Source organism: Pocillopora damicornis, chromosome 2 (assembly GCF_964200805.1).
Source record: "Pocillopora damicornis chromosome 2, jaPocDami1.2, whole genome shotgun sequence".
Classification (NCBI taxonomy): Eukaryota; Metazoa; Cnidaria; class Anthozoa; order Scleractinia; family Pocilloporidae; genus Pocillopora; species Pocillopora damicornis.
Window position 1 is genome coordinate 27229846 of NC_142671.1, and position 13609 is coordinate 27243454.

The following is a 13609-nucleotide window of genomic DNA, read 5'->3' on the forward strand; positions in this document are numbered from 1 at the left end:
GCACATGTATGCCGAGGTTTGACCTAGTGTCGAATGACAACACCTCGGCGCAGACTGGGCCTAGTGCACAGGACACCTAGCATTTACACACCCTATTATTTTGTTTATTCTCTTGTACCTTCGCATCATGTAGAAAATCATTGTCCACATTCAACACGCATTAATACATTATTATGCTGTGAATTACTCAAATATACATGTTTAAGGATTTTTCACTCATGAAGACAATGTCATAGAGGAGGAATGCGGGCCTTAGGATTTGTTTGTTAGGTCAAGCGCTTGGAGTGATACAGAAACAGAAACAGAAACAAAGGATGGAGATTGGAAGTTGCAGAGGGGCTCCACAGATTCCACTGATTCCACTGGAGAGGATGAGACTGAAGAAGATCCAGCAGATGAAGATTTAGAGAAGGATATCAGGTGGGTACTATTTGTAACAACCTTCTTTGCTTTATTATATTCATAATCTTGTTCTTAAATAATGAAATGCATTCATTTACTTCTAAAATATAGTTTTCTGCTCCATTTTCAAGACTGTTTTTATGATTACTCTGGAACATATGGGCATATCCTCTTGTAAGCCAGACTTGAAAAATAGCAGAGAATTGCTCAAATTGCACACAGTCACTTTCACTATCTTCAAAGCAACTAGGAAATATAGTAGATAGGCATCAAAGTAAATAATAGGGTATCATATGATTCAAATGACCAAGACACACTTTAAATTTTGCAGAGTTGATTCTGACACTCCTGGGTATGATGAACCCAAGTTCATCATGTTCTACAGCATGCTGTTGCAACTGTTTATAATATTCTGTTTCAATTGCAAAGGAAATTCTCCAACAGCTAGAATGAGGCAGTGTGGAACCCTTGTCAAAGTGACTCAGACTTGTTCACAATGTCACCAAGAGTACTCTTGGAAATCACAACCAACTGTTCTGGGAGAATACCCTGCTGGTAATATCCTATTGAGTTTTGGAGTCTTGGTGGCTGGTGCATCTATAAGCAAGGTCTTGCCGGTGTTCCGCCATATGGAGCTCTGTGGATATTCTGGCTGCACCTTTTTTGACTTCAAAGATCTTTCCTGTTCTCTGTTTTCCTTCTATACTGGGAAAGATAACAGGCTAATCTGATAGAGAGTATAAAGAAGATAAAAAATGTGGCTTGGAGTGGGGATGGCAGGTTTGACTCCATGCGGCACTCTACCAAATATGGAGTGTACACAATCTTTTGTACCACAATCTTGAAGGTTGTCCACTTTGAATAAGTTCAGGTAAGTTTTGTATGAATACCAGTTATTAGTGTATACCACTCAGGTGAATAGTGCTTTTCATGTGTGCTGATTGGCTAGTTGGAAGTGGCTAGCAGATACTATTCACCTCCTCAACTGAAGAGACAAACATGTGTCTCAACAATGTAATTTTTCAAACCTTTTCTTGGTTTATTGACAGAAAGAAATTAATTTCTTTGGTTTCTGGGTTTCTGTGTGGTATATACCTAAATAATTATGATATAAATTATGGGTTCACTGAAATGGAATGGTCTGATGAATAATAGACAAAATGATAATGATAATAATAATAATAATAATAATAGTAATAATAATAAAAATTACAAGAACCAATGATATGTATGGTATTTCCTGGTTGTTTGATAACCTTTATTTTCTTGTTTGTCTCAGGCAAATGAAACTGGAGGCAGTCAACAGACTGAACTGGAAAGAGGAAAGAGGTGTTTTTCTTTCTTGCAGCATCTTGGTTTGCCAATTGGTATTTTTGCGTCTGATAGGCACAGAGGCATTGCAAAATGGATTAGGAAGAACTGTGTCAACACCAAGCACTATTTTGATATATGGCATGTGGAAAGATCACTAGGGAAAAAGTTGTTGGCTCTGAGTAGAGAGAAAGGATGTGAAATTATAAAAGAGTGGATGAAGGGAATAAGAAAGCATCTCTACTGGTGTGCAACCTCAACAAAGGCTGGGTTTGAGTCCCTCATCCTTGCCACATGGAATTCATTTTTGCATCATGTCAGCAACAAGCACAATAACCACCCAGATCCACTTTACAAACAGTGCTGTCATGGACAGCTTGAACCCAGGAAGAGGATTAGAGTTGGTATGAAAATCAATAATATACTGCATATCTTTTTCAACTTGCCATTGCCAGTTGTGTTTTTGTTTACAATGCACCTTAGGCAAATAACTTAATCCACTGTTGTCAACAAACTAGACCATTGTGTAATTTCTTGCATATTTACCTTTAACAGGAACTGAAGCATTTGACAAACTGAAACTGCTGTTGACCAAGAAAATGTTACTGAATGACAGAAAGAAACTTTCACCAGATGCCCAGACAAGTTGCCGTAAAGGCTTCCATGCAACCTTGAACTATTGGCATCCTAAAATGACTTGTTTTACTTGGCTGGGGACTCTCAGCAGGTAATTTTGATTGTGTAGTTATACGTTTTCTTTTTTCATAGATTTTTATTTTTCTAAATCCACCAAGTCATTGATGTAGATTGGCCACCATAAAGTGTTCTAAGGCTTTCTTAGCTTTAAAACCACTTTACTGTGACCAATCTACAAAATTAACTCAGTTGGTTAAACCAAATTATTTTGTTATACTTCTCTACTGATAGAGTACCAGTTCCCTTAGAAAATTACCCCATTTATTTCTAAGGGAGTCACTTGTACTAATTTTATGTTCATGTCTCTTGCTTAATCGGAATATATCTATGTTTTGGTGTTTCTTTCCCCTAAATGATTTCCAGTCATTTTTTTTGGATGAACCTATAAAATGGACATGAATTTGCTCATTCCTGATTTCTTTTTTTTTAAGGCACATACTTGCAAGTTTGCATTTCAATGAGAACTTACAGAGGGAAACATTAATGGCATTTGATGGAAAAGAGTACGTTTGGGTCACTTACCCAAAATTTAAAATGGGAGAGGAAGTTGTGTGAGAGGTGGCATGCCCACCTACCTATGGTTAGAATAAATATGACTACAGTGGATTAACTCTTATTTATAAGAAAACAACATGAATAATGTTTTAATACTTTGCTTTTCTTGCCATATTCTCTGGTAAAGCTGCGATACCCTTTAAAAGAGTATTATTTCTTGTTTGGAAATACCCTGAACTGTTTCCATACCTTTTTGTATATTATAATATATATAATTTTTTGTTGTTGTTGTTTTCAGGTTATGTTGATGATTTGAAGAAACTACTTTTCAATTTTTCCAAGAGAAAAGAGGGAGGAAATAATTAAGAAGTATGCATCAAGAACACCTGAGCCCCTCAATCGGCAGTTTTCAGAAAGATTGAGCAAGGAGGAAGCTATAAAGGCACATAAGGCAAAAAAGGCAATGAAGAAAACAGCATTATTTCCAGCTGGTTAGTTAATAGCTTTATCAATCCATTCATTTCAACTATCCAAATTTAACATGAAATGAATGTAACATTACAATGAAGTTTTAGTAAGTGTGAATTATTTCATTTTTGCCACCTGTCTGTGGGGGGCTGCTTATTTATCCACCTGTGGATATGCAACTCTCTACTTGAAGTTGGGAATGCCTGTAGATGGGCTTTGTTGTTAAATGTGAATTTTTTATTCCCAACTCAAGACAAGGGAGAATGAAGCATATTTGTATTCAGTCTGGATTAAACACCATTTGTCATTGGGCATACAAAGCAACACACCTTCACTGTAACAATGCACTCACATACTAAATCACCATTGTTATCCTACAGAATCAGAACAAACTTCACAACAAGCTGATGGCAACAGTTAACCAAGCAGTAGTCAATCCACTTCTAGACGCACCCGCAAAAGCAAAAGGCCATCTCATTGTCACAAGAAGAAAGGTGGCAAATAAAGTGACTCACAGTTTGTTATCCATGTCTGCTTTCTCATGGTCTTTATTACTATTTTTTGAAGTATATACAAAATGATATGGCCCATGCAAATGACACTAAACCGGGAGCATTTTTTCATCACAAATTTTTTTTTCATGGACCAATGAAGTACATTTACAAGAGTTCAATGCACCTCCCCATCCTGGACATTAGCATATCCCCTGTGTTGTCGTGTGTTGTTTTTTTTCCTTATACTGTGATAAGCACAAGCTTTCCCAGCCTATGTATCCACAAAGCCACTTTGTTGTCCATCAATATGCAACGGCTCTGATGAACCTGTATGTAAACATAAAGTGAGAAATGAAGACATCTACAGTTCAAGTAATTACCGGACCTTCATTCCTAACTGAATGACAAGAGACTCGTTTCTTATGACTGGAGAATTCAAAAATTAATATAAAACCACAAGTATCCCAATTATTAGGTCAAGCGATTAAAACAAGAAGGACATAGAACTACCGATTTAAAAGGAAAAAACCTTACTCGTTTTCTGACCCTCCACTGCGGCGACGATAGGTTCCTCCATCTTAGCGTCTAAGAAGCGACTTGTAGAAGAACGGCGCGGTTCGTAATGGCGTTGAAGTCTTCATGTTTGGTGATGCAATTGATTCGTTTGATCGAACCATCAAACATCAATTTCGCGGACGAATTAGTGACTTCTTTGCATCATCGAAACTTGAGGGCACCGACTAACATTTCAGTATCACACTGCTCGCATTCACACCTGGAAGAGGTAAAGGAAAAATTATCGGACAAACTTAGCAACGCAGGAGCGCATATCAGTCCTGCTTATGTTCAAAAGGAATCACGGTAAATCTTTCAACTTACCATGAATCCACACTCACATTTCCTTCAAATCTAGACTCCAAAGTCGATGGGGTAAGTCCATCAATATCTGTTTCTTCTTCATTTGCGTTCGGGCTTACTTCTTCGCCACAATCCGCAAGCGGCTCATCGTCTTGTGGGATGATAACACCATCGATTACTCTGGTTTCGCTATCTGAACTGTCACTCTGCTCCCAATCGAGACCCCAAGAGGAGTCACACGATTCATAACTAACCTCGGAATCACTGGATGTCGTGGAAACAGACATAGCGTTCACTGATCAAGCGATCAAACAACGTGACGTCATAACCTTGTTTCTCGTCCCCAGTCTCCTGAGACAGTTTTTATTTAGAAATCGAGCAAGTGTTGCATGAAGAAAAGCGGTCAGAGAAAAAAAAAATTATCATTTTGTGACTGTCTCACAGCTTATCATACATATTGAACTGCCAAAATCCGGGGGAAAAATTTTCGTGTCATATACACTTTAAACAAGCAAACGAAACCAAAAACCGCATAACCAACATCGATGATGGTGAGCTGGTTGTAAAGAGGGACATTGCAAGATATGTCGAGGAAACAGGACAAATTGAAATGGACAGAGGGTATGAATAGTGATCTTCTGGAATGCAAGAGAACAGCGAAGGGTCTGATATCGTCTGTAGACCCTCCACGAAACGCTACCGGGAGGAAGAAGGGTTATATCGAAGTAATGGCAGATTTATGGGAAGAAAAGGGTTACGGATACTTGGGGCTAAAAAGCCAGAATTTACGGGAGCAAGCCTCGAGATTGGAGAAAATGGAGCAAGAGCAGAACTATACACGAAATACTAGCACCTTATTCGAGAGTGGATACAGGTTAGAAATTGAGTCGGATGATATAGAAGAGAAGGCGCCCGAGGAAAATAATATTCAAGCTGACTTGCGAAACATTCAAAACAATAGCCCACAACAGCAGTTTGAAAATGCTAATTCCGTTATCTCGGATTTTCATCAGCCAGTAACAACCGAGAGTGGCAGAGTACCTTCTCCCACGGGACTGGCTAGTACAATAGTCACAGATCAAACAAAATCAAACCAAATCTGCCCGATTATGAGTCGTTTCCTTCCGAAATAAAGAACAAAACATGGAGTAATATTAGCCACGCGAGCTTCTGTAATATTGTCAATTGTGTTTGCGACGAAATCGTCTACTACAGGAAAAATATATCCAATGTACCATCTAGCCGTGCAGGGAAGAGTTTCATTGAAGAATTAACTTTCTGGATTAAGCAGTTCAATGCAAATTCTGATTTGAACTCATTTGCCTTGAAAGCATTCATGGTGCTCCCAACTTTGATCCTGCAAAAAGCGTCTGCTACTTCTAAAAGCAAGGAACACAGCGCAGCAATAGAGGGTCGATTAGCTCTCTGGAAACAAGGGGACTTTGATTTGGTGCTTAAAGAAGTGAGGTTTATACAGGGGAAATTTGTGAACTCTAAGAAAGCTAGGACGGTCGAGGACGTATCCGAAGTTTTTTTGCAAGGAAAATTGTCAGCTGCAATAAAACTCTTAGATAACGAGAGTTCGTCTGGCCTGCTCGACCTATCACCCAGAGGCGGTTGATATTGCAGAGGAGAGTTTGTTGCACGGTCCAGTTGATTAGTTATTTCATTCAAACGTGACAAAAACATAGGCAACTTTTTAGTCAGGAGTTCATTTCAAACCAATGACCAATCTGGAACTTTTCAATGCGCTCGCTCACGATGCAAAACTTGTCCTTTCATTCACAACGTAGAGAAAATATCGGGACCCAAAAGATCCATTAAGATCATTGATCACTTTACGTGTACCTCCGCCAATGTTATTTACTGCATAACTTGCACTTATTGCAATAAGTTATAAATCGGCGAGACAGGAAGACGATTGGGTGACCGATTCCGAGAACACCTACGCGATGTGGAAATAAATGACAAGGACGCATCCAAGCCAGTCGCTAGACACTTTAATCTTCCGTATCATTCTAAACAGCATATGGCAGTTTGCGGCCTTTCCTTACATCTAGGCAGTTCGGAAAGCCGTAAAACACTAGAACAAAAATTTATATTTCAAATCGGTACCCTTAATCCCCACAGAATCAACGAGCGCTTTTCATTCAACTAATTTATTCCTGTTTTTTCGTCACCATATTCCCACCAATGGCGTAGCTCCACTTTCTACATATAAATCCATACACAACCCACAATTCCTCTAATCGCTCTGACGAAGGGCTAACGCTCGAAACGTCAGCTTTTTTACTCTTTACGGTGGCTAATTTACGTTTTCAACCCAGTTGTTAACACTAAATTACCTGCTATACTCTCCCACCGACGCAGCACCACAGTTTCTTTAGAAACTTACCCCTTCATCCAGTTGATTATATTCCATCAAACGTGTATGATCTCATAGACGAAGAAATGATTTACAACTCAGCAAGCAAAACCAAGGGCTCAGCATGGCCATCGGGAATGGACTCGGAGCTTTATAGGAGACTCCTGTGCTCCAAGAACTTTAAGACTGAGGGTAAAATCCTAAGAGAAGAGATAGCTGTGTTCACCACAGGCGGCCCAAGCTCCAGCTGTGAGATGATAATCTTGCGCAATAACAGTCATGGCGGAATTATTAGAGTTTGTATGGGAATATTTACGACCGCTCTAAGGAATAAAAAAATACGTCAAATTCTCAAAAAATGTACCTCACCTTGCTTCCACAGCGTATTGCTTGTTATCTGACCGCTTACTTTGATGAAAAGAACACATTTTAGCGAGTTGTCCATTTCGAGGTTTTCAACGTACATAAGAAAAGCCCAAGGCTGAACATTCCATTTCCGAACGCCCGATCTGAGAAGCGAAAAATTCCAGCGCAAAATGACCGGGCAGCCACAAATTCAACGCAGAATCCAAGCACACATACTGTAATTTCATTTCAATTCCCTACAAACTCAATATTCTCCGTGCAACCGACGCTAAGCCGCGGTTTGCTTCAAAAATTTCCAGTTCAGAGGTTTCTAACAGCCCGCGTCCACATCAACCTTGACACACGACCGTTAAAAACCAGCTAGGTAACCTTGCCTCCCTTTTAAACTGAGTCTCGCCGGGGACCCCACGGTAACTTGGCATGAAGAAATTCGCCCGCTCGACAAGAACCCTAGGATTAGACCAATCGGCGTTGGAGAGGTCGTGAGGCGAATAATGGGAAAAATGGTCAGCGGTTTTTTAAAGGAGGAAATAAAAGAAGCGGCAGGTCCCCTACAAGTTTGTGCTGGTCATAATGTAGGATTGGAGGCTGCGATACATACAATGAGCCAAGTGTTTGAAGAAGAAGGAACAGATGGGATCCTGTTGATCGATGCAAGTAACGCCTTGAAGCAAATGAACAGGTCAGCGGCTTCGCACAGTATCCAGATCACATCCAAAGAAATGGCGCACTATGTAATAAACACCTATAGAAGCCCATCTTGACCGTTTATCTGCGGTGGAGGTGAAACACTTTCACAAGAAGGCACTACGCAAGGGGATCCCCTAGCGATGCCATGGTACTCATTCAATACATCTATAATGATTCAGAATCTGAGGGCGCACTGCCCGATGGTTAAACAGGTGTGGCTTGCAGACGACTCTGCTGGAGGAGGGAGAATCGCGCAGTTGTACGACTGATACAAGCAATTGATTAAAGAGGGAGAAAAGTTTGGATATCTCGTGAACGGGTCAATGAGCTAGCTGATTGTTAAGTCTGAGGCACTTGCAGATGAAGCAAAGAGGGTGTTTGGAGATGAAGTCAATAAACAACTGAAGGTCAGCGCCATCAAGGAGCAGTCATTGCGTCGCAAGAATACAAAGATCAATATTGTGAGGAGAAAATTCGCATATGGAAAGAGGAAATCGAACGGCTCTGAAAAGAGTCAGCCTCACACAGCGTACATTGTCTTCTTTAAAGGGTGCAAGTTAAAGTTCACCTACTTCATCCGCACTATAGATTCGTTTGAGGATTATGTCGATCCAATCCAAGAGGCGATTGACGACCTACTTCTTCCAACTTTGTTAGGTCAATCAGAGCCTCTCCCTAACGAGGTGCGTCTACTTGTCACCTTAACAACGGCTCAAGGGGGTCTGGGCATGTCAGATTTGAGAGCTGAGGCGCCACAACAGTTAGCTGCCTCGAAGTCAATAACTACTGCGCGCGTAGATTCTATCAAATCGCAGAGTACATTTATGGCGCCAGGCGAAAGCTTTACGGAGGAGCTTAAGAGACATCATCAGTCACTTAAGAGGGCGCGTGACAAAGAGAAAATGGGAGGCATTAACTCAACTCTTTCCCCAGATCTGCTGCGAATAGTTAATCAATCTAGAGACAAGGGCGCAAGTTCTTGGTTAAATGCGATGCCTCTCGCAGATCAGGGCTTAGCCCTTAATAAGCAGGAGATTAGAGTGTTACTAGAACAAGACAGCATCTGAAGTATTCAAGGAGCAAGAGGAGGAGAAGAAACGCAAGTACCAGCAGCGGGTGCTAGATGTAGAGATGGGTTCATTCACACCTTTAGTGTTTGGAACCAATGGCGGAATGGAAAATGAGTGTCAGCGTTTCCTGAAGCATCTTGCAGATAAGATAGCTCAGAAGGACACCGAGCCGTATAACACCGTTATCGCATGGCTCAGGACACAAATCTCTTTCGAACATCTAAGATCGGCACACGCATGCGTGAGAGGATCACGAACACCTTTTCACAGCAAGATAGAACACTCCTCAGACTGCAAAATAAACGTCGCCACTGCGGGAATCTAAAGTTTTTTTTCTTTGTTTTGGAGTGGGACAATTTTTAGTGGGACAATTTTTATGAAATTTCGTATGTTCATTTTATCAATTGTATCTTGAAAATAATCTCTAATTGTGAATAAAGTTATACTGTTATTATCACTGTCATCATTATTATTATTATCATTTTTATTATCTTTACCATTATTATTATTATTATCATTAGATATTCCAGGAGTCAGTGTTGCCTCGCTCAAAGGAGGAGCAATACTTCGAGATACAATCGCTTTCTGCCATCTTCGAATCGAGTGGTGGTACAAGGCAAAGACGATTATTGACTTTTTTCTTGATATCATGTCAAATCCGCTGGACTGAATAAATTGTGTTACACATGCTACCGAGCGCGCTTGAGTGTCTTTCCAATTCGGGAAGAAACGTCAGTTTTGGGTGGAAAAACTCACATATCATTTAATCTAGTGCGACGGTACCATAGCTCAAATAATCCACGCAACTGAAGAAGTTTCTTACAATCAAGCCGTCGTTTCGCAGTACAGGAAAGGGGTTTAAAGGGCCAGAGCAGGAGAAACTTCGACGCCGTAAACAATGCACAAAGAAGAAAACATTTTCGCTCTCTATTTCTGTTTAGAGAACCAAGCCAAAATAAAAGATGGGGAAATATTCAAAAGATACCCTTCAAACATGCTGATGAACGAGCTAGAGTTGAGCTATCGATGAAACAGTGGCTGACACTGTAAAAAGATGGTTTCGTTTTTCGTTTCAAAATCTATGTATTACAACAGCTGATTCGGACAGTTTTTCTTTTTGAAAATTTCGATGAAAAGCTCCACCACAGACATGTCCTGTCGACTGTAATCGTTCGTGCGCGGCATTTCGCAAACACTCTATCGGTTTGAAAGAAATCTTGATACAACGTGCTGATAGATTCACGTATTTTGCATAAAAAGCAAGTGTTTGAAGCGATCGGAAATAAGTCACGATGGCTCTTTCTCCAAAACAACCTCGTGTTAACGAAAAATGTTGAGTCAGCTCGTAGAAATTTATATGAGTTATAACCCAGATTAAAAGGAATATCTGCATGGTGCGTGACAAAGTATATAATTAAAAAAACTCCTTATACGATATAAATAATGTGCAACTATTTTTAACATTATCAGATATATCTTCATTGGCCTCACTGAAATTAACGTAGTGGCTTAATTAATATTTCATTAACCTAAGGCCGAATAGCATTGTTTATTTAGCATTTTCTGAGGTCGATACTATCTGCACATCTAAGTAGAGGTAATTAATTCAAAACCATGAGACACAATTTTTCGATTACTTGGCTGGAATGAAAATGAAATCTAAAATTTGAAGAAGTAATAATCAGATTGTTATGATAAACTTTATGTGCCATCCTTTGACCCTGCATGGTACATCATTCAAATATCTGAAGCTGTTTACCGATTGGAAATGTATCATAAGGATAATCGTCGCTCGTGACTGCAATCGATTCATTGTTTATTCAGCCTCATTTATTGAATTAAATTGATAAACTTAACGAAATATTTAAAATCATCTTAAAAAAGATGTATCCTCTAAACCCTTCGGGACACACATTTCAATACTTACTTTGAGGAACCCTTAGGGACAATCATTTCTACTGATTAAACAGTAACAACACGGCGAAAAAACTATTTCGTTACCGTCAGCTATAATACAAACTTTGTGAAACAAGAGACTTTATGTGATCTTATTTAGCAGTTAAAGACGGTCAGAAAGCGGTGGCTCGAGCTATTGGATGTTTGGCTTCATAGTTAACCACATTTAATTTCAATTTATTGATTTCTGATATTTTGTTTTGCTCTTTATTGACGTTTATTTGTAGTATATAGGAGTCTTACTTACAGCGTCAACCTCCCCCATTCGGAAACCTTGATGCCAGCGAACACTCCTGCCGGTAAATCTTGTAACTGGTTGTTGGACAAGTCCCTGGAATAAATAAGTCAGTTTAACAAAGTGTTAACTTTGCTGTATGCGACGTGTGTGTTTTCCTACATCTTGAAAGCTCCCGATACTTTTTCAAAATAATAACATTAACGTTTGTATTTACCTCACATTAGTGGATAATTAGATCAAGTTACTCTACCCTTAGATCCTAATGCAAAATAACGTTGTTCGATTAATCTGGTAACGTTTCACACCATCTGGTTTTCTGAGCAGTGGTACAAATTTTAAAGATGGCGAATACTTTGATCAGATTAATTGCTTGTCGATAGTTAAAACTCGATCGCGAATTAAAAGAAATGGAGGACACATTTTAAATCACCCGTTGTTATATTCCTTTTATCTCGCTGGTGATAAGTCCGAATTGTTTATTGGAACGCTAAGTGACCAGAGAGAATCTTTCAGTCAAAACGATGAAGAGTAACGTTGATATTAGCACATACCTTTCATGTGAAATTTCTTCGGAAACCTCAACAAAGATTTATCATCATACCTAATATTAACTGAATTTTTATTTGAGCCACGAGCACTAATTTTTTATTTAGTGCCATCCATACAAGAATAACGGTTGCACTGGGCGTTTTTAGTGCCGATTGTATTTATGTGGTCTTGAGCAGTATTGTAGACACTAAATGACTGTAAATATATGAAAATCATATATGTGAACTGCGAATAAACAAATGAATATGGAAGCGATCCTCGCATAAATGAACATTACTCAAGTGGTAGTGAAATTAAGGTTTCAAATTCCGTACAGACCTGAATTTTTTTCGGGCCCTTTTTATTCAATTACATAGATGAGTTTATTTTGTATTAAATTGATGAGCAAACACTATGGAGTTCTGCTAAGTTTTCCATCGATAGACTTTTACAACGATACTAGATGGGCAAAGCTCGGTCAAATACTGAAATACATGCTCAAAACTTTGAATCTTGATGATCACGTTGATCATCCTTGATGCCAATGAATGTTTTAGGAGCTGACTCCTCACTTAGACTCTGTTTATTTGTAAAGCGTCTTAATGTAGTTCCACTTCATATGATCATTAGTCTGAACGTGTCTTTACAATATCCCTCTGCCTCCCTTATTTTGAGTTTATGTTGCTATAATTTTACTCTCAAGAAGTGTCACGCGAAAGTGTCGCAAATCAGCTCCGAGCCAGACAACATCTTTGCTGGTTGCAGCTGGTTTTTAGCAGGTTTACAGCCATTGGCAAAGTGCTTCATCTTTCTTCGAATGAAACTCCCTGGCTGTATCGTCTGCATGCCTCGTAAGTGGACGCGTGAATTCTAAAAACTGCTGTCCTACAATTAACGCAAATGAAGATATTCGCGCGCCACGTTCAAACACCTATTGCCTGATTCTCACTGAGTGCGAAGTTGTCCGCCCAGCTCTCTCCTCTCCCCGTCCATAGTACCTCGCACGAAATGGTGTTCAGGGCACCACTACCGTATGTGATTAGATAAGTCATTTGTGTCAAAACTTACTTTTTACAACAATGTAGATTTTCTACACGAGATGAGAGCGAAACTCGTTCGTGCTCATTGCTTTTCCTGGGTTTTTATAAGATATTAATGGAAAACGCTGCGTTAAGACTACCGAATGTCTAACGCTAAATGGTAAGGCGGAATTTTCAAGCCTCCTCAGTACCAACTCTCACCGTTCCTTGATAATAGATCGACCATTGATTTGGATCATCGGATCCAACCTAAATAGGGAACTTTTACTTTTGTTTTTCAGCGTTCCATTCCTTTCGGCTTATACTTAATTCTTGAATGTTGTCTGTTGTTATTCTTTATAAAAAGATTAGCTTTTCAGTTTCTCGTATTTCGGCTGCTGTGGTGGTGACTATTTTCAACTTGTTCTCAATGAAAGTTCCTCTCATATAATTTATCAGTCTGACTGCCCTTTCTCAGTCGGAGAACCTTGACACGCTGTCGATGTGGCTAAACTTCTTCTTGGCTGTAGTCGTACGCACAATACCCTGACTCAAGGATCTCATATCTGAATATCGAATATTTCTCCTCCTAAAAATGAAATACTCTCTCGTAAAAGAATGTAGGCCGTCTGAGACAATTAGATTTGATTAGA

General features: G+C 39.5%; 2 pseudogenes across 1 annotated transcript; both read left to right on the plus strand.

The window, feature by feature from the left end:
* Positions 1 to 280: 280 nt before the first annotated feature.
* On the plus strand, positions 281 to 3900 carry LOC149050564 (uncharacterized; annotated as a pseudogene). The gene is made up of 7 exons (XR_016184204.1): positions 281 to 420; positions 734 to 1273; positions 1682 to 2117; positions 2269 to 2440; positions 2841 to 2989; positions 3203 to 3395; positions 3753 to 3900. The product of XR_016184204.1 is annotated as an uncharacterized LOC149050564 (transcript).
* Positions 3901 to 5171: 1271 nt separating this feature from the next.
* LOC149050565 (uncharacterized) lies at positions 5172 to 9354 on the plus strand (annotated as a pseudogene).
* The last annotated feature ends 4255 nt before the right edge of the window (positions 9355 to 13609 follow it).